This window comes from Phacochoerus africanus, chromosome 1, assembly GCF_016906955.1.
Source record: "Phacochoerus africanus isolate WHEZ1 chromosome 1, ROS_Pafr_v1, whole genome shotgun sequence".
In the NCBI taxonomy this organism is placed as follows: Eukaryota; Metazoa; Chordata; class Mammalia; order Artiodactyla; family Suidae; genus Phacochoerus; species Phacochoerus africanus.
In genome coordinates this window covers 6095059-6115800 of record NC_062544.1, presented here as the reverse complement: position 1 = coordinate 6115800, position 20742 = coordinate 6095059, and the positions used below count along the sequence as shown (strand labels likewise).

The window sequence follows — 20742 nt, the reverse complement described above, 5'->3', positions numbered from 1 at the left end:
TGAACATGACCAACCTTATTACACATGTATTACTCACGTGGTTAATAAACAAGCATGGATAGAGGGGACATTATTTACTAGGTTAAATTCAAGATAGACAAGAAACATAAGAGGTGGTTCTGACTTTAAGTTGTTTGCAATTATGGTATTGAGGGGTGATTATATCTGACTATAGGAAGTCATTAGAGAATGGTGCCAAGCTGTGTTAAATATAACTCTTTAGATGATGGTTAATGCTCTAGGAGCTCAGACAAGCATGAAATTGCTACAAGTTGGAGGAACTAGAAACAGTATGATGTCCTGGGAAAAATATAGGCTTGAGTTCCAGACAAAACAAAAATCAAATTCTTCCTCCATGGATTATAAACTAAATGACATTAGTAAATTTTTAGACCTTTGTGGGTTTCAGCTTCAGTATCTGCCAAGTAGAACTCATGATACCTATTCTGCAGCATTTTAATGGAGAATAAAAAGAAATGTATATTCAGCACCTACAACCCACATGTTTATGTTCCAACAACTTCAGTCTCTCACCCAGGAGATGTTTCTGGATTTGTACATGTGTGTTGCAGTTTAGCCGTGCAACAGTGTCTCTGCTCACCTGTGTCCTACTGCAGGTTGGGTTCTCTGGGAAATAAACATTGAGTTGGTGCTAGAAGTGCAGGAGGTTTGGGGGGACTAACACCTGTGGAGGGAAGGAAGAAGGAAGCAGGTTGGGCAGGGGAAGCCATCAGAGCTGTCAAAGGCTCTGCGAGCACAAAGTGGATCATCAGGCAGAGTTTTTCTATTGAAGGAACTGAGCAGAGATGGCTAAGTGGCTAGGACCTTGATCCACTCACTGCCTTGCCAGCCATTGGATGCGGGCATCCTTGAGAAGAACACGCCCTTGGCTACCACCTTGTTCCTCAGGCTGAGGTCACCCCAGGAAATATTTTGACCTTCCTTAGAAAACTGAGGCGGACCCTAAAGCAGTTAGTAGCTGAAGGCTGTCAGCTAACCACAGTCTTTGCAGCTGAGCAAAGAATTGGAGTCCTGTGTTTGCCCCTAGAATTGTGCAATTTGTAGAATCTCCCATACTGTAAAGGACTTTCAGTCTTCTAAAGTATCAGGCTTACTACCTGAGGCTGAATTAGATAATGGAGAAAATTAGAAGAATTATCTAGAGACTACTAACTATGTGGTCTCTAGACAATAGAAGTTCTCATCTGTGGCTCCACAGTACAATCACCTTGACAGCTTTTAGAAAAGACCAATGCCATGTTCTACCCTGACCAGTTAAATCAGCACTCTGCAGGTGAAGACAGGACACAGGCACTTGCAATGTTTTACAGCCCCTAAAGGAGTCTAATGAGCAGCCTAGTAGGTTTGAGGTTGTGACCTATTGGGAGCTACTTTTCAATGCATAGGAAAAAACGGCTGGGGAGTGCAAGGAGGGCTTGTGGTTGTGGCATCCCCTCCTCCTCAGCAGAATCAGGGCAATGGCTCAAGCACCGTAAGTGCTCCCCGTAGTCCAGACACTGTGATAAACCCTTTCTGTAAAGTAGCTCACGGGTTCAAGAAAGGAACAGATGGTCAACATGTCTCAAAGCTCCTCCCTCACTGACCTTATTGTTGGCACCTTTGATAACGTGGACTGAGATCAGCAGCCTCCAATTGTTGATCAAAGGACTGTCCTAGACCATTTGTGTTAGATGCACCTAGAATTCTTGTTAATGGTGGTGCTCTCCCAAGACCCAGAACAAACCTCCTGAATCCCAGTCTCAGGGCCTGGACCTAGACTTTCAATTTCAATTTTCCCAAGTAACTTCTATAGCCATTAAACTTTGAGAACCAGTATGTTGTGCTTACAGGTCTCCTTTCACGTGCACACTTTCAATTATCTGCTCCTACCTCACCTCACTTCAAACTCTTACCCCTCAGGTAATTCTCAGTTGACTGAGCACTAAGAAAGGTGCATATAAATTTATGGGCAACTTGTATACTCGGGACGCCTCAAGTTGTCAAAATAAGTAATGGGATTTTAATGTAATCACCCTTCTGCTATTCTATAGGATGCTTGAAAGATAAAAGTTCTGTCCTGAGCTTAGTGAGTGACTTCTGGGCCATACTTCTAGAATTTAAAAATATTCATGTATTCATTCAATAAATATTCATTGACAGTCTACCGTGTGCTGGAAAAATAAAGGTATCATGGACGAGAATAGAACTCAGTACTTAACCTCCAGGAGAGCTCACACCGTACAGCAAGACAGACACTTTTCCTACAGCTCGACTCAGTGCACTATTTTAATTAAATTAGGAAAACCTCCAGTGAGCACAGAGATCTGGCAGCATTGAGCTGGCCTGAGAGGGTCGGAAACGCCCCACAGTGGAGAGACTGTCTCTTGGAAGATAAGGAGAAGGTTTGCCTAGAGGTGAAGGTTTGGAATGACTTTCCTGGGAGAAGGTACAAAACATGTAGCTTGGAAAGGCATGGAATGTTCTGGAAAAGTTGAGAAATGTGTTGTTTAGAGCTGTAGGTAGAGAGATAGGAGATGAAACTGAAAGGTAGAATGGGTCAGAATGAAAATTTTATCCAAACAGGTGAATTCAGGATTTCTGGTGCATGGAAAGATTTGGGCCCAGAGAGGCCCTGAGCTTGGTCTGGGATATGGCAAGATCCAATCACAGGTGGTAGGTCTGATGGTTGGTTGAAAATCCTTCTTTGAAGTTGAAGAGAAAGGTTTGCATCAATCATGGAGACCTCAGATCAGCTTTGAGGTTGTTGGAATGGATAAGATCATGCCTGAAGAGAGCCTGCAAACTCAAGCTACCAAAGAGCTGAGAATCTCAGCCGCTAAATCATAATTGGTATAATGTAGCAATAAAGAAAAATGACAAATTAGTTTTCTTATTCCATTGGGTAGACAGCTCCCCTTTTTTTTCCTTTTAAATTAATATAGTGTAGAAGTGGTTTGCATAGGTTTTTCTCAACCACTCCAACTTACACTAATGGGACCAGACACAGTATAAATTTCACCGCTGGGGTGAGAAGGTAATTTAGACTCTGTATTCCTTCCTGGTGACTGTCAGAGAAGGGCTGCCAACTTTGCCAATTGGGTGGCTATTTTGTAATTTAGATACAATAAATCTGAAGGAAGTGATTTCCCTTCAGAACCTTGAATTGCCTCCTTAGCAGAATGATTTTCAGTCTGGCAGGAGTTACGTTTAAGCCACGGGGCTAGATGAGAGTTCAGAAAGGATACCCCGAGGACTCCATTGATTGCACGCTTGTTTTAAATACAATTTGCTTTCCATTCACAGGAAATGTAGTGGCAAATTTCTTTTAAGCTCTCAGCTTATGATTCAGAGTCCTTAAAGGAGTGTTCTGTTTCATTGTGTTTCTCAGGAAGGCAGCAGAAGTTGCTGTAATAGAGCTATTATCTACCCCTCTGCTTTCCGGGTGGCCACGGAGAGGCAGGAGCTTCCTTATTTGAGATAAAATTTGAGCAGGGTTTATAACCTATAAGCTAAAAATAGGAATAAAATAATAATGAATTCTTACATAACACACCCATAGTGAATTCTTTTTTTTTTTTTTTGTCTTTTTGTTGTTGTTGTTATTTCTTGGGCCGCTCCCGCGGCATATGGAGGTTCCCAGGCTAGGGGTTGAATCGGAGCTGTAGCCACCGGCCTACGCCAGAGCCACAGCAACTCGGGATCCGAGCCGCGTCTGCAACCTACACCACAGCTCACGGCAACGCCGGATCGTTAACCCACTGAGCAAGGGCAGGGACCAAACCCGCAACCTCATGGTTCCTAGTCGGATTCGTTAACCACTGCGCCACGACGGGAACTCCCCATAGTGAATTCTTATGTAAGACCATCTAAGCCATCTGCGTGGACGAGCTCCCTGCGTGGACGAGCTCCCTGCGTGGCCCTAGCCTGTGAGCTGGGCCCCAGGGTGAAGGAGACCCAGAGATGTGAGTGTCCTGGAGACAGGAGTCTAACATGGACCGTTGGGCTCCCGGGTCCACACAGTGAACCATGTGCTTTGCTTGAGCACCTACTGTGTGTCGGGCCCTGCTCTAGATGCCACTAAGAGCACAGTGAATAAGATAGACTGTGTCCCCTAGCACCTGGTTCCCTGGGATTTACATGTGGAGGGTGAGGAAGCAGGAATATGGTTTAAAATAATGCTTTGGGGTAAAAGAGAGTTGTATATACTTTATGACTAGAATCTTTAAACTGGCTAACTTGTCCTTTTTGAGAAAAGGATATGCCATTAATTATACCTGATAAACTGAGTTAATTAAAATCTCCTTTTGTACATACACTAGGCAAGAGGGCCTGTTTTCTTCTTTCACTTCCCTTTTTCTGTATAAATGTGATGCTGAGCTCCCAGTGCCAAGATTAATTTAATTCATTTGTTCAATTACAACTTAAGAGAAAGAACTTTTGAAACATTAGTGGTCTGCTGCTTTGGAGCAAGGACCAGCTGAATTGATGAACTTTGTAGAATGATCTGTTCCTATGGCAACGTGCTGCCTATTGAGTGGAAGAGGCTATTTCATCATTACCTCACTGATAAGGCTTGGAAAGATAACAGATGCAAATACAAAAGGTTTCCTTTTACTCTGCAGTAACTCCGGGCCCATGAGACAAATGCTGAAAATGTCTCCTGGACACAGCAGCAGAGCATCAAATGGAGCCACACGTAATACCTATCCAGACCCTCCCTATACAATTGGAAAGAGAGTAATTTAGCTCTCCAAGTTAGCAGTCTCAGTGTTCACAATTAATCTCTATGCTTTACTAAAGATATTTATTTTTAGTGGGGTTGTTTGTTCATAATCAGGTGTAATTTCTGTACAGTATTCATTGCACAGAAAGCATAAAGGTTCCCTTAAATTACAACAAAAGGAAAAGGACTAATAAAAAGAAATGAAAGTCAAAATATTTTAGCTCTCATACATTGGTGGTGGGAATATAAAAAAAGGAAAGCCACTCTGGGTGATAATTTGGCAGTTTCTAATAAACATGGGTTTATGATATGACCCAGATGTTTCATGCCTGGGGCGGTATTCCCGAAAAATGAAGACATGTCCAGTACACATAAAACATATACATGATTGTCCGTAGTGGTTTAATTTGTAACAGCTCAAAGCTGGAAACAACAATAAATGCCCCTCCATAGGGCATGACTGAGCAAACCATGGTTTCCTCCTACCAGGGAGTACTACTCAGAAATACCACTCGGAAGTATTGATACAGGCAACAACTTGGAATGGATGACCGGGGCATTATGCTGAGTGGAAAAGCCAAGGTCAAAAATGCCATACTGTATGAGTCCATTTAAAAAGCGTTCTCAAAATGACACAGTTGTAAAGATGGAAAATAGATTAGTGGTTACCATCAATTAGGGATGAGGGAAGAGAGGAAGGTGACGCAAAGGAGATATTTGTGGCGCTAGAATGATTCTATACCTTGACTATGTATCCGGACAAAACTACACAAGTGGCAACAATTATATAGACCCACACACACACATAGTGTCAATGTCAGCATCTTGGTTTTTGTACTGTGCTGTAAATCTGTAACAAGTAACCATTGGAGAGGAACTAGGTGAAGGGTATGCTCCAGATCCCTATATTCTTTGTGAGTTTTTGTAAGTGTGTATTGTTTTGAAATAAGAAAGCTGTAAGAATAAAGAAAAGCAAGCAGGTTTGGAGGGTTGGAAGGATTTTTTTGAGGGGGAGTGGATCTCAAAAAAAGTGAGATAGAAGCTACACTTCAAAATAAAAGTAGGGACCAGCCTGACCTTTAGTTAAGAACCAAACTCTGCAAAGCAAAGCAAGAAAGACAGAAAGAAAGAAGCTTCTCTAATGGTTATGATTGCTTTGTGGCAACACACAAACTTCTGCAATGATCCAACAAGAAATGCATTCACTCTCACGGGACATTTGTCCCTTGTCTGTGAGCTAGTTGCCATCAGGTGATGCCAGATGGCCAGGTGAGGAGTCAGGGACCAGGTTCCAGTTCCAGGCCTGCACTCACTGGCTGGATAAACATGATCCATGAACTAGCCTTTGAGGACTGCATCGTCTTACCTGCTGTAGGAGCTCTGGTGCAGGGATTATCAAACCTTTATAGAGGTGGAACCCTTTGTTGAAAGGAAATCTTATGACAAGTTTCAACATGTAAAATGCACTCACATGAAGCTTATCCTGTTAGATTGTGTAGACGTCAACTGTCTGGTTGGAGGCGAGTGCTTCATACCCCGGGCAGTAGTGACATACCTCTCTACATCCCCAAGGGCTAGGTCGACATTGACCAACACCATAGCCCCTGCCATAGGGCTTTTGAGCACTGGAGATGTGGCTGGTTTGAACCGAGATGCTCTATGAGTACAAAGAGCATCGGATTTCAAGACAGTAGGGTAGAAATGAATGTAAACTATCTCATTACACATTCTTTTATAATTATCATATGTTCAAATGCTAACGTTTCGTTATCCCTTGGGTTAAATAAAAGTTATAATTAAAATGAATTCCACCTCCGTCTTTCTTACTTTTCTAAATGCAGCTACTGGAAAATTGTAAACTATTTATGTGGATTGTAATATATTTCCCCTGGACAGTGCTGGTCTAGAGGAACTGTCAGTGCCTACGTGCAGACATCCGAGCTTGAAGGTTTTGTGGAATTTTAATCATTGTTGTTGCTTCCTCAGGTCCCATGGGGAAGTCAGTTTGTTCCCGTGAAATGTGTTAGGAACTTTCCTGGCAGCTTTATTTACTACCATGCTCTGCTCTAAGAGGATCATCTCATTTAAACCCAAGTACTTTTTAAAAATTTCCTGCTGAAAGACACATATTTTTTCCCAGTTACCTCTCCCATAGGGTGCTTAGTAACTCATTTGCTCTGGGACATGCACCTGTTTTCCCGTGGGGCCAAGGTGGTAGAGCAAGCTCCTGTATTTCATGCTTCGTTGCTTGTGGCCGCAGTTCATTTGAGGAGTTTCTTCATGTCCTTTCCAGGCTGTACACCACTTATGGATAAGTCTTGTGCAAATATTTCTTCTCCAGCAGTCACTTTGAAATTTGAATTTACCACAACTGTGTGTGATGACATGCAGACTGTACCTGTGGAAGCCGTTTTTTATTGATGACCTTTGCTTTTTCCTTTGATCATTTTCCTAATGGCAGAGGAGATTGAGTTAAACTGGCTGTCTGTGTTGTGGCGGCCATCTAATTCTACCTCTGCCTTTTCTACACACCATCAGGCTTGCTCCTTATCTTCTGTGACTTCATTATTCACCAGCAAAAATCAATATTATGAATTGTTTAGACCCGCAATCTGATGATTTGTGCCCAGGAGAGTTCTCTTATCACAGGCAAACATGCAGTGAAGCCCTTTAATGATTTCAGCATTAGTCTGGTGGCAGAACCTTTGTTTTTTAATACAGTGTCTCTTTCTCTTATTTCTAGAACGTTACTTTATTTGTGATTTTTTTGTTTACTTCTGAACACGTTTCCTTATTTCTTCATTTAAAAATAGCTAGCTTATGGGATGGAAATCCTGTGAAATTGGATTGTTATGATCATTATACAACTACAGATGTGATAAATTCATTTGAGTAATAAAAACATAAAAAATAAAAATAGCTACTATGCTTTATCAAAAAGTCTCATTTTTAAAAATTTACTGAATGATGATAAACATAACAGTGTGGACAATTGGGCTGTATGTGACATTTTTTAAAAAACAAACTTTGAAGACAGTTTGGTGGTTTCGTACAGAACTAAATACGCTCTAACCATATGATCCAGCAATTGTGCTCCTCTCTATTTACCCTTGTGTCCACACAAAACCTGAACACTGAGGTTTACAAAGGCTTTATTCGTAATTGAAAACGCCTGGAAGCGACTGAGGTAGCCTTCTGTAGGTGAATGGATGAATCAACTGTGTGATATAACCCGACAGTGGAATATCATTAAGCACCAAAAAGAGCTGCGCTGTTAAGCTGTGTAAAGACATGGAGGAATCTTAAATGCGTATTGCTAAATGAAAGGAGTCCCTTTTGAAAGGCTGTCTACTGTATGATTCCAAGCACGTGACATTCTGGAAAAGGCAAAGTCATGGAGAAAATAAAAAGGCCAGGGGTTGGGAAGGGGGATGGCCGAATAGGTGGAAGACAGAGGATTTTTAGGGCAGTGAGAATACTCCGTGTGATACCGTGATGATGATGCTCTGTCCTGATACATTTGCCCAAACCTATAGAATGTACAACACCAAGGGCGAATCTTGAGCATCCAGTAGACTTTGGGTGACTATTATATGTCCGTGTAGGCTCGTGAATTGTTAAAACTGAACCACTCTGGCGGCAGATGTTGGTGCCTGGGAGGCTGTGCGTGTGCGGAGGCAAGGCATGTGCGGGAGGTCTGTGTACCTTCCCGTGAGTCTTGCTGTAATCCCCAAACAATTAAGTCCTTGCAAAGAAAATAATATTTGATACAAAAAGTAGACTCGTATTCCTAAATACATAAATGGGGGATCCCTATCAATCTTATTAAGAGAGTTCAACGATATATTGAATTTTATGCGAAATAATCATAAAGGTTATAATTTTTTTTAAATCAAGTTTTTGCCTCATAATCACATGTTTGGGTATGGAAATAGTGAATTGCAAGATTTAGCTTAACATACTTTTATTTTTTAAAAATTTAAACTTTTGTTTCCAAATTCTATCTGTAATACCTGTTTTTAATTACTCGATGAGTTTTATTACATTTATAGTTGTACAATGATCATCACAACCCGATTTTATAGCCTTTCCACCCCAGACCTCCCAGTCGGTCTCCTTTGGAAACCATAAGTTTGTCAAAGTCTGTGAGTCAGTATCTGTTCTGCAAAGAAGTTCATTGTGTCCTTTTTTAATTTATTTCTTATTTTTTTAATTGTCATTTCTCCAATACAGTTTTTTTCTTACTGTACAGCATGGTGACCCAGTTACACATCCATGTACACATTCCATTTTCTCACATTATCATGCTCCGTCATAAGGGACTAGACACAGTTCCCAGTGCTCCACAGCAGAGCTCATTGCTCATCCATTCCAAAGGCAACAGTCTGCATCTGCTAACCCCAAGCTCCCATCATTGTGTCCTTTTTTCAGATTCCACATGTAAGCGATAGCATTTGGTGTTGGTGTCTCACCGTCTGACCGACTTCACTTCGCATGATCATTTCTAGGTCCATCCATGTTGCTGCAGATGCCATTATTTCTTTCCTTTTAATGGCTGAGTATGAAGATTCAAACTTTCTATTGCAAAATATAACAGAGATACAGAAAGTTCTATTTAAAAGACATGTAGCTGGGTGAAATATTATGAATCAAATATCCTCACTTTATTTTTCATTATCTGCTTATTACATAACTGTATATCACTAAATTTGATAGTTTTTTTCATATGTACATTTTGGAAATAGTTTTATTGGGGTATAACAGCCATAGTAAAAACTGCCTATGTTTCAAGTGGACAACGTGATAGGTTTTGGCACAGGTATACACCTCAAAATCAACCCCCTCATGATGATGACTGTTTCCTTACTTGAAATCCTTTCTTGCAACTCTTTCCTTCTTCCTTCTCTACCTCCATCACCCACACACCCATCTCTGTGCTCAGGCAGCTCATGCGCAGCTTTCTGAGACTTTAGACTAATCTGTATTTCAAATAAATGGAATAACACAGGCTACACTCTCTTTTTCTAGCCTACTTCACTTAAAACTTATTTTGACATCCATCCTTTTTTGCATTATTGATAGTCCCTTATTTTTACCACTGAGTAATATTTAATTGCATGAATATGCTTCAATTTATTTATCCACTTACCTACTGGTAGACATTTAGGTTGTTTCCATTTTTCCCTATGACAAATAAATCTGCTGTGACTATTTATGTACGAGAGTTTCTATGAACGTGTGTTTTCACTTATCTTGGGAAGTTCACGGATAAGTCGTGTTTGTGTTGGGTCTGCATCACATGTCACAAATGTCTTTAGAAACTACCAGACTGTTTTCCAAAGTGATTGTACCATTTTTAAAATTCCCACCAGAAGTGTATGAGTTCCAGCTGCTCCTCCCTCATCCTTGCCAACACTTGGTATGATAAGTGGTTTATAGAGAAGTGTGTTATTTCCATAGATTAAGGGATTTCCCATGTTTCTGTTATTGATTACTTATTTAATTCCCTTGTGTCCAGAGAACTTACTTTGTGTGTTTTGAAACTTTTAAACTTTATATATTCTTTTACATAGAAATATGGTCTATCCTGGTAAAGATTTCATAGGCACTGGAAAAGAATATGTGTTTTGCCATTGCAGGACTGAGGATTTTATAAGTCCTAAGTAGATAAATTTGGTTGATACTACTTTTCCAGTCTATCAATATTTTACTGATATATTATATAACATGTATTTCTATAGCATTATTCTATTAATTATTGTGAGAGCAATGTGAAAAAGTTTGCCTGCTGTTGTGAATTTGTCTGTCTCTTTGCAGCTCTCTAAGTTTTGCTCATGAATTTTGAAGTTCTCTTATCAGTTTATGTACCTGTTTAGGATTACCGTGTCTGATTAATGAAACGATGCTCTCAATCCCTGGTAATATCCTCTGCCTTGAAACGCGCTTTGTTATTAATTAAGCCACTCCAATCATCTTTTTCTTAGTGTTAGCTTGTATACCTTTTATCCTTTCTTAGTGTTAGCTTGTATACCTTTTATCCTTTCTTAGTGTTAGCTTGTATACCTTTTATCCTTTCTTAGTGTTAGCTTGTATACCTTTTATCCTTTCTTAGTGTTAGCTTGTATACCTTTTATCCTTTCTTAGTGTTAGCTTGTATACCTTTTATCCTTTCTTAGTGTTAGCTTGTATACCTTTTATCCTTTCTTAGTGTTAGCTTGTATACCTTTTATCCTTTCTTAGTGTTAGCTTGTATACCTTTTATCCTTTCTTAGTGTTAGCTTGTATACCTTTTATCCTTTCTTAGTGTTAGCTTGTATACCTTTTATCCTTCACTTTGTTTTAATCTATTGGTGCCTTTATATTTAATGTGAATCGTGTGTGTGTGTGTGTGTGTGTGTGTGTTCGTAAACAGTTTATACTTGGGTATTGCTGCTTTTTAATCCAACCTTAGCAGTTTATGCCTTTTTAATTGGTGTATTTGAATAATTTATTTGAAGTGATTATTGACCTGATCGTGTTTAATCTATCGTGTTACATTTTGTTTCCTATTTGTTACATCTATTGCTTCCTGTTTTTTCAGTGTTTACCTGAATTGAATTGAGTATTTTTAAAAATAATTTTCATAGGTTTGAGCCTATATAATTTCTAACTCTGTCTTTTACTGGCTGTGTGAATTTGGGTAAGCTATTGTATTCCCCGAGCCTCTATTTAAATTATCTCCTACCTCACACTCTGACTGCTGAATAAAATGGCATGTGGGGCTGTGTAAGCTCTGTAGCCAGTGACAATTTCGTGATGCTTCGGTTTTGTCATGTGTAAAAGGGACAGACACTTACCTAAAGAAGCGCGGTGTAAGGATGAAATAATTTCTGTAAGCCTAACTCTTCAGTCATCATCTGGCTGATGGAAATTGGTCCATGACTCTTGACTGTTACTAATAAATGCCAGCTTGTTCTTTGCTAAGAAGACGAACAGCTGCCTTAGTTCCTGCCGCACACAGGAGGAACACTGTAATCGCTAAGATGTACACACCACCTTTTTAATCCCTACGGGTTGTTTTGGGCACCTCAGATGCAACTGTTCTCTTCACAGCACCCACAGAGGGTGTGTTCGTAGTGTCTGGTCCTCTGTTGGTCATTGGGAATACAATACTGGGGAAAAAGAAAATGCAAATGGTTTTTTCCCTTATGGAACTTCTGCTCTCGTTTGGGAGATGTGGTCTAGTTCAGGAGAGGTTAGTCCAGTGATCACACAGATAAATATAAAATTGTACCTGTAAGTACGTCAGGAGAGATGTTTGGGAAAATAACCCATTTCATGAGGATGGGAATTATTAGAGCAGATACCCCAGTAAATAAGACAGAGAGGAGTTTCCTGAGTAATGGGTGGTGGGTAGTGGCGTTTGGGGATTGTGGCCGCCAGAAGGGACAGCAGTTGGGAAGAAGAAAGGAACTTGCATCTTCTGAGCACCTTGAAGATGATGGGCATGAGTGAAGATTAGGGGACAAGGGGGAGCATGGAAGAGGAGAGGGCAGAGGGAGTAAAACAAGGGCCTGTCATCTGGCGCCTGGGAGGTGTTAAAGGAACTTCATTATTATCCTGAGAACAACGGGAAGCTTTTCAAGTATTCTACCAAGGGGGGAAGTAACTGGATTTCATCAAAGAGCTACCTGGTCTCACTTTCCAGATGTGGTTGGTTCCTGAGAAAGAACTACTTGCTTCTAGAGAAAGCGGAACTCGGGTCTACTGACAATTAGCCAATATTCCCTCCTTTAGAGGTTTTTATTTTGCTTTTCAACGAGGAGTAGATCATTTTCATTTTTTTCTGTGTCTCAGAGTAGAAGGAGACTTTGTATCCACTTGATCATTCCAGACGAATCTGCATTTTCAAACATTTTAGACATGGCCCCGCAGCCCCATGACAGGTCAATCAAATTTATGCAAAACTCCATTCACCAAGATTAAGGTGTATGGCTCCAGATGTGTGTCAGAGGAAGGGCCACAGTTCTGTTACACATGGTGTGAGTACTCAGAGTACAGTGAGCTGCTTCGTGGATGGAAAGAATCCCTGGCAGAAGCACTCAGTATCCCTGTTTTACCTCATAAGAAAGAAAAGGACTTCAAGATTTGAATATTTATATCTATAAAATAGGATGCTAATTCCTTCCTAAGGGAAATATTGCAGTCTTCTAATTTGCTTGGCTCATTGCCTCCACTCAGTCGTAAGAAAGGAAGAGCTTGAGGTTGTGTGATGGGAGCACTTTTATGGAATGTTAAAATCATTTTAGATTGGTGATGCATATTAATTAGCTTATTATTGTATTTCAGTGGAAAATATGCCTTAAATCTTATACACACTGATTTTCAAAATGAACTATTAAAGTTGTAAGTTAGCTATCAATTATTAAATTATATAAATTAACTATGTACACGAATTACTCCTTTATAAGTGTTTGATACTTTTCAAATACATATACACACATATATATATATATATATATATATTCAGTTTTCTCCTGTTTTCTTACCATAATTCACAAAATGAAATAAACATGTTTGGTTTAGGGTTACATTTGATAGATATAGAATCTGAGTCAGAAAGCATAAGCCACTCATCTCAAGAATCATCAGCTGGATTAAAGCAAACATTGCTCCAGACAACGTTAAACAGACAAGTAGACTTTAAGACTGGTGCAGTAGGAGAGAGGCTAGAACTGAGTGTAGACTCAATTCTGCGGAACAAAGAGAGCTTTAACTGATGGGGTGAGCTAGTGGAAAAGTACCAGTGGACATCAGGGAAACTGGGCAATCAATGGAGTGTGGATGCGACTGTATCCAACACTTTGCGTTCTTCCTGAGTTTGCAGAGAACTTTGATGAGGCCATCTGTGTTTGCTGATGGATGCATATCGAAGTTACTCCTGGAAACTGGGGGATAGAGGGTCTGTCTTCCTTGATGATTTCATTTCAAAGGGACAGGTGCCAGCTCTGTGAGAAAGCGCCTTCTTGGTCATAAAATTGGCAAAGGCTTTAAAAAGACTAACATCCAAAAGGGGCAAAGAAAAGAGTTCCCATTGTGGCTCAATGGTAATGAACCCAACTAGCACCCACGAGGACGCAGGTTCAATCCCTAGCCCTGCTCAGTGGGTTAAGGATCCGCATTGCCTTGAGCTGCGTTGTAGGTGGCAGATGCAGCTTGGGTCTGGCATTGCTGTAGTTGTCGCAGTCAGCAGCTGAAGCTCAGCTTCTACCCCTAGCCTGGGAACATCCATATGCCTCAGGTGCGGCCCTAAAAAGACAGAAAACAAACAAACAAACATATAAATAAATAAAAAAATAGAGCAATGAAATGATTCTCAATTTAAAGTTGTCTAAGGTAATGTTCTGAATGAGGGGAGCTCAGGGGCGTAGAGTCTGGAGGAGAACAGTTTAATCAGGCTGAGCGGAACTTTAAGGGCTTCTTGGTTGGTTGTAAATTCTCGAGTCCTGAGTACTTCCTATCAATTGAGCCTTCATTCAGCTCATGCCCAGTCTGTTTCCAGGCTCTCTGTAGCCTCCAGAGGTGTCCTGTTCAAGACCAGCTCGGTAAATCCTTGCCTGGTAAACGCATGAGCCACCGGTCCCTCCCCGCGTTGCTCTTTCCCTTCACGACCTGGAAGGAACATCTACACCCTTTTGAGGTGGAGACACTCTCCCACTATAGAAAAGTGTAGTGATAGAAGTCAGTGGCAGATGAATTGAAAATGCTTGTTTTTGTTTTATTCACTAGTTGGAGCGAGAAGAAAAGCAGGAAGTGGGAAGAACCTAACCCACCTGTGTCACACAGTTGATATGTTCCTGTGTCAGTCAGTAAGAAAAAAGGGCATCTCAAAAAACTTACTTTTCCTGCATTTGTGTGCATATCTGGACACCATGAATTCAGTTAGCCTCTAGTAGTGTCATTTAGTCTACAAAAATTAACACCTCATTAAGAAAATTAGTATGAAAATTAGGTAACTGTGGAGAAATTATTGCCTGAAAGGGCGAAGTTTTAAAAGATGGCGTTAATAGGTTGGCACATTTAATTAAATATGCTCTAAAGACAGCATCTGCCTGATGAGAGAGGAACACACGTGGAGGGAGAAACTGCAGCGTCTCCGCAAGGTCTGTCATTGCCTAAGCAGCACATCATTCATTAGTCGTGCAGCATGAGGAGCATACACATTCGGAAGGGTGTTTTGACACACACCCACCTTGCAAAATACACCTTCTCCCTTTAGAATGAATGTCATGATTCTCAGATCTCAGTAGCTTGAGCTTTTGTTTGCACTGGCTTTCGTTTCTCTAAAGATGGCGACCTTTCTGTAGTTACTTCATTTGTCACCTGTTTATTGAACTTGATAAGCACCAAGCCCAATCAGGCCCTGGGTATGTGGTGATGGAGGAGGCAGCTCTGCCCCTGCTCGAGTGGGGCCAAACATTTAATGCGAAATTATGGCATAAATAAAAGTGTCTTAATATCGAAAGGGCCTTGACGTTAACTTAGAGTTGACCTTACCCTAAAATGCATTTATGTTTAAAGTCGGATTCTGGAGTAGACTTAAAAGTAATCTCTTGTCCTTGTATTCCCTTCCAGCTTTTTAAAAGCCATGGCCGAGGAGTAACTTGTGGTCCCAACCTGCGTTATCAGTACCAAGAGCCTATTAATCAAAGAATGGCATGTTCTCACGGTGGGTTTTATTGACGCCGTCAAATGATGACTGTGAAGAAATGCGTGTTATATAGCATTAATTTAAGAAAATAAGACAGCAGTATAGGTATTGGCATCATTATAACTACTAAAAATAGAAAGAAAAAAATTGAGTTTAAATACATCAAAATACTAACCATGGCGATATTAGCACATTGGTATGGGGATCCCGAGTGAGAAGGGCTTGTACCAACAGGTTCCCCAAATCCTAGAGGTTAGGGTGAGTGGCTAAGAAACCATTTGAAATGCAACAGGAGGTTCAGCATTAAAATTCATTAACTCACCTGGTAAATTATGAAACCTATGTTAGAGTTTGTCCTGTAATAATCAGGGACTGATCCAGATTTTACAAGGACTGAAGTTTATAACGTATGAGCTTATACAATTTGCTTTTTAAAAAAAAGTAGGTATTATTTTTAGAGCAGCTTTAGATTGACAGCAAAGTTAAATCCTGTCTGGCCTCTCCCCACACAAATGCATAGCCTCCCCCACTCTCAACATCCCCCCCCAGAGTGGTTCATTTGGTACAGTCCATGAACCTACACATAACCCAAAGTCCACAGTTTAAATTAAGGTTAACTGGTTTATTTATTTATTTATTTATTTATTTATTTATTTATTGGTCTTTTTAGGGCCACACTTGAGGCATATGGAGATTCCCAGGCTAGAGGTCCAAGCTATAGCTGCCAGTCTACCCCATAGCCACAGCAATGCCAGATCTGAGCCGCGGCTGCGACCTACACCACAGCTCATGGCAATGCCAGATCCAGACCCACTGAGTGAGGCCAGGGATCAAACCTGAGTCTTCACGAATAATAGTCAGATTCACTTCTGCTGAGCCATGATGGGAACTTCAGGGTTAACTTGGTGTTGTACCTTCTGTGGATTTGAACAAATGTAAAATGACATACATTCTTTATAGTATCCGGTAGAGTATTTTCACTGCCCTAAAAATCCTCTCTGCTCTGCCTAGGTTCTGCTCTCCCTTCCCCAGCCCCTGGCAACCACGCATCTTTGTATTGTCTGTAGCTTGGCCTTTTCGAGAATGTCAGAGTTAGAGTCCTGCAGGATGTAGTCTTTTCAGGTTGGCTTCTTTCACTTAATGATACTAATTTAAGGTTCTGCCATATATTTTAATGGTTCAATAGCACACTTCGCTTCAGCATTGAATACTACCCCATCATCTGGATGGACCACAGTTTATTTATCCATACACCTGCCGAAAGACATCTTGGTTGCTTCCAAATTCTGGACGTTTGACCAAGGTTGCTATAAGCAAATGTGTGCAGGTTTTATGTGTATATATGTCTTCAGCTCATTTGAGTAAATAGTAGGGGATGCAATTGCTGGATCATAAGGTAAAAGGATGTTTAGTGACAAAACTGTCTTCCAAAGTGTATTCCCACCAGCAGTGTGTCAGACTTCCTATTGCTTTCCATCCTCAGCAGCATTTGGTGGTGTTGGTGTTTTGGATTTTGTCCATTCTAAGAGATGTGTAGTGTTATTTCATTGTTTTAATTTATAATTCCCTATGTAGGACATATCTCTACATCTGCATGTCTTCTTTGGTGAGGTGTCTGTTCAGTCCTTTTTTTCCCCCATGTTTTAAATCAGATTATTTTCTTATTGTTGAGTTTTAGGAGTCCTTTGTATATTTTGGATAACAGTCTTTTATCAGATGTGTCTTTTGCACATATTTTCTCCCAATCTGTGATATGTTTTCTCATTCTCTTGACGTTACATTTACAGAGCAAAAGGTTTTCATTTTAATGAAATCTAACATAATAATTTATCTCAGGAATTATGCCTTCAGTATTGTACAATTTGCTTTTTAATTTTATTAAAATATAGTTGATTTACAATGTTGTACCAATGTCTGCTGTACAGCAAAGTGAGTAAGTCATACATATATATATATATATATGTATGTATATATACACTCTTCTTTTTTTGTCTTTTTGTCTTTTTAGGGCTGCACCCACGGCATATGGAGATTCCCAGGCTAGGGGTCTAATCAGAGGCTGTAGCCTCTGGCCTACGCCACAGCCACAGCAATGCCAGTTCCGAGCTGCGTCCATGACCTATACTACAGCTCACGGCAATGCCAGATCCTTGACCCACTGAGCAAGGCCAGGGATCGAACCCACAACCTCATGGTTCCTAGTCGGATTCATTTCCTCTGCACCACGATGGGAACTCCTATATGCATTCTTTTTAATATTATCTTCCATCATGGTCTATCTGGGGAGATCAGATATAGTTCCCTGTGCTGTACAGTAGGACCTTGCTTATCCATTCTAAATGTGATAGTTTGCATCTACTAACGCCAAACTCCTAGTCCATCCACTCCCTCCACACTCCCTCTTGGCAACAGGTCTGTCTGTTCTCCATGTATATATGAGTCTCCTTATGTTCATAGACAGATTAATTTGTGTCATAGTTTAGATCCCATGTATAAGTGATTTCATATGGTATTTGTCTTTCTCTGTCTTACTTCACTTAGTATGATAATCTCTAGTTGCATCCATGTTGCTGCAAATGGCATTATTCCATTCTTTTTTAAGGCCTAGTAGTATTCCATTGTATGTATGTACCATACCTTCTTAATCCATCCCTCTGCTGATGGACATTTACGTTGTGTATAGTGCCACTATGAACATAGGGGTGCATGTGTCTCTTTGAATTATAGTTTTGTTCGGATATATGCTCAGGAGTTGAATTGATGGATCACATAGTAGTTCTATATTTAGTTTTATGAGGAATCTCTATGCTGTTTCCATAGTGGTTGTAGCAATTTATATTCCCACTAACGGTTGAGGAAGTTGAAATTCATGATCAGTAATTAATGAGTTGGAAAATGTTTTAAAATACGACAGAATAGAAAATACGATGGTAAATTTTATATTTGGTGTAGTTTACATATAGGAAGAACTGTCCTTGAAACTTCTGTTTCTCTTTGTAAGTGTCTGTACTGGTTGTTATGTGAAGTGCAATTCTTATTGAGTATAGGGATCAAAAAAGAGACTGAAAGTCGTGTTTGTGAGTAATAAACATTCACTCTGGAACAAATATTGAAGCTTTTTAGTTTTGAATATCTGAACACATGCAGAGATGTACCAGTTGTTGTGGTATTTGTGTGTTTGTAACCTTCTTTTAACCTTCAAAATTCAATAGAATCCTGCTGGTATATTTATGCTTGGAGGTGCGTCAAATTTGGTATAAAAATTAAGATCTATTACTGGATCTTCTCTGTGTACTCTTCGTATGTAACTGTTGACTTTCTTGTGTCTTCTGATCTTGCCCATTAAATTCTTGTTCACAGAAGGGTTTCTTTTGATGAAACCTGAGATGTGCAAAGAACAAAATATATTCATTTTTAATCCTTGGTCAGCCAGGGAGGAAAAGAGCCTGCGACATAGTGGACTTGAAGGAACCTATAGTTACCTCTGTTTTACAGAGTAGAGAACACAGAATACCAAAAGCGTGTACTTTTTCCCAAACAATGATTTTGTTCTTTTCCCTCTTGGGCACATGGACACAGAATTTTCTGATCATCACTTCCAGCAATTACTTCAACATCCCTGAGCTCTTCAAGGCTCAGGTCAGGCCATTCTCACTTCCTATGTCCTCGTTGTCCTGGTTTTGGTCCCTGAGTACAAAACCGTGCAAAGCCGAGTCTGCCTACCTTGGAAAGTTTTATCCCAGGAGCAGCTTGGCTTTTCCAGAGAGATTTTATGCTTGTTTTAGGGCCGTGATTATGACTGAGATGACTGAAGCTCATGATGAGCCCAAGATGAACAACTGAGGGTTCTGTGCACAACAGGAAGGAACTGGGGGACCTGCATTATAACAGAAACTAAAATTAGTATCGCTTAATTACAATGATTAGATTCAGAGAGTACAGTCAGATTGGACTACCAGTGCCCTGTATTCCTTTTGCTGCCTTTATCTCACCATTAATTTTTCCCAAAAGACATCATGGTAAACTTTACATCAGACTCATTCAGTTTTAATATACATTTTTAGGACTCCCAATATTATAATCACCTATTAAAATTTCAACTTAAAAATCATTTGGTTATTAATACTGATAGGACATATCCATTAATGAAATTTGTTTTAAAAGTAAATTAAAATATGAAAAAATATTATTTGCATTTTAAACTCAGCGTATGATAGATCAATGACGAATAATTTTTAATGTGTTAAAAGCAAGTCATTAATTAAAACAGTATTTATTAACATCGTCTGCACCACATAGCATGTGATATGAATTAAAGGGTCTTTAGCAAGATACACAAAATGAATATAAATCAGCATTTTTTGAAATTCATCTATAATTGTTCATTGGCTATGTGCCCTTATTTAAAATAACCCCATTATAATTATAATTAAACCATTAATATTTATGGAAGTTGTGTATTACAACCTAAACTCTCTCCTCAGACCTCCCCAGAACTCCTGTAGCAGCTACTGCTTGGTCTTCTCACTTAATATGTATCCCCCCCCCAAGTTATTTGGTACATTCGGGAAAGTGCTCTTCCTCCATATTTAGACAGCCTGGTCCTTTGTACTCTCTGGGTCACAGTTGCACATGGTCCCCTGTGCTTCGAACACACAAGTAGTCAAAAATCAGTCTCTGACTGATGTGGAGATGAGCTTTCCATCACTTAGTGGGAAACACTGTGACGTTGCACACTGCTCCATTAAGTAATGGGTCTTTGGCATTTACACATTTAGCATTTTCCATGCAATGTTTACACAACCCCCGAAGGTACATAATATGCAGTAATTTGTAATCATGTTGAGGCATAAATTAATCAAACGCATCTTATCTCACAGAAATGTTATTATTCTCATTTAACTCAGACTATCATTTATATCTCAAAATCACCCCGTGAGTTGGATATTACTCTTTCAGTTTGACAGAAGAGAAAACTGAAGATAACACATTCTCCAGTCAGATGTACACAAAATAATTTGTTAATAACTTGGGATATGTTTCTTAGCCATATTGTTGATCTGCTGTCTTGGGATTTTGTAACTTATTTCCAGTGAAATGATTCAATTATGTAGCTCTTAATGAAAGGAATGGATTCTAAAATGCATGCTTTCAAGGGATTAGGATTTAAGACATCTCAGATCTTATTTGGAATTAGAAGAAGTACAATTCATACATATACAAACTAATAGATACCAATACCATTGTAATTATAGTGTCAGTGTGAAAAAATACTGACATTTGAAATGAGGCTTTTCTGCACCATTTGGGAAGCACTGTGAAGCTTCAC

General features: G+C 39.8%; 1 long non-coding RNA gene across 1 annotated transcript in view; it reads left to right on the top strand.

Annotated features, from left to right (window-relative positions):
* LOC125111559 (uncharacterized) overlaps positions 1-15425 on the top strand; it is a 64509-nt gene extending 49084 nt beyond the window's left edge. The window contains exon 3 of the long non-coding RNA XR_007130889.1: positions 15338-15425. This is a non-coding gene — a long non-coding RNA (uncharacterized LOC125111559). The remainder of the gene's footprint in view (positions 1-15337) is intronic.
* Positions 15426-20742: the final 5317 nt, after the last annotated feature.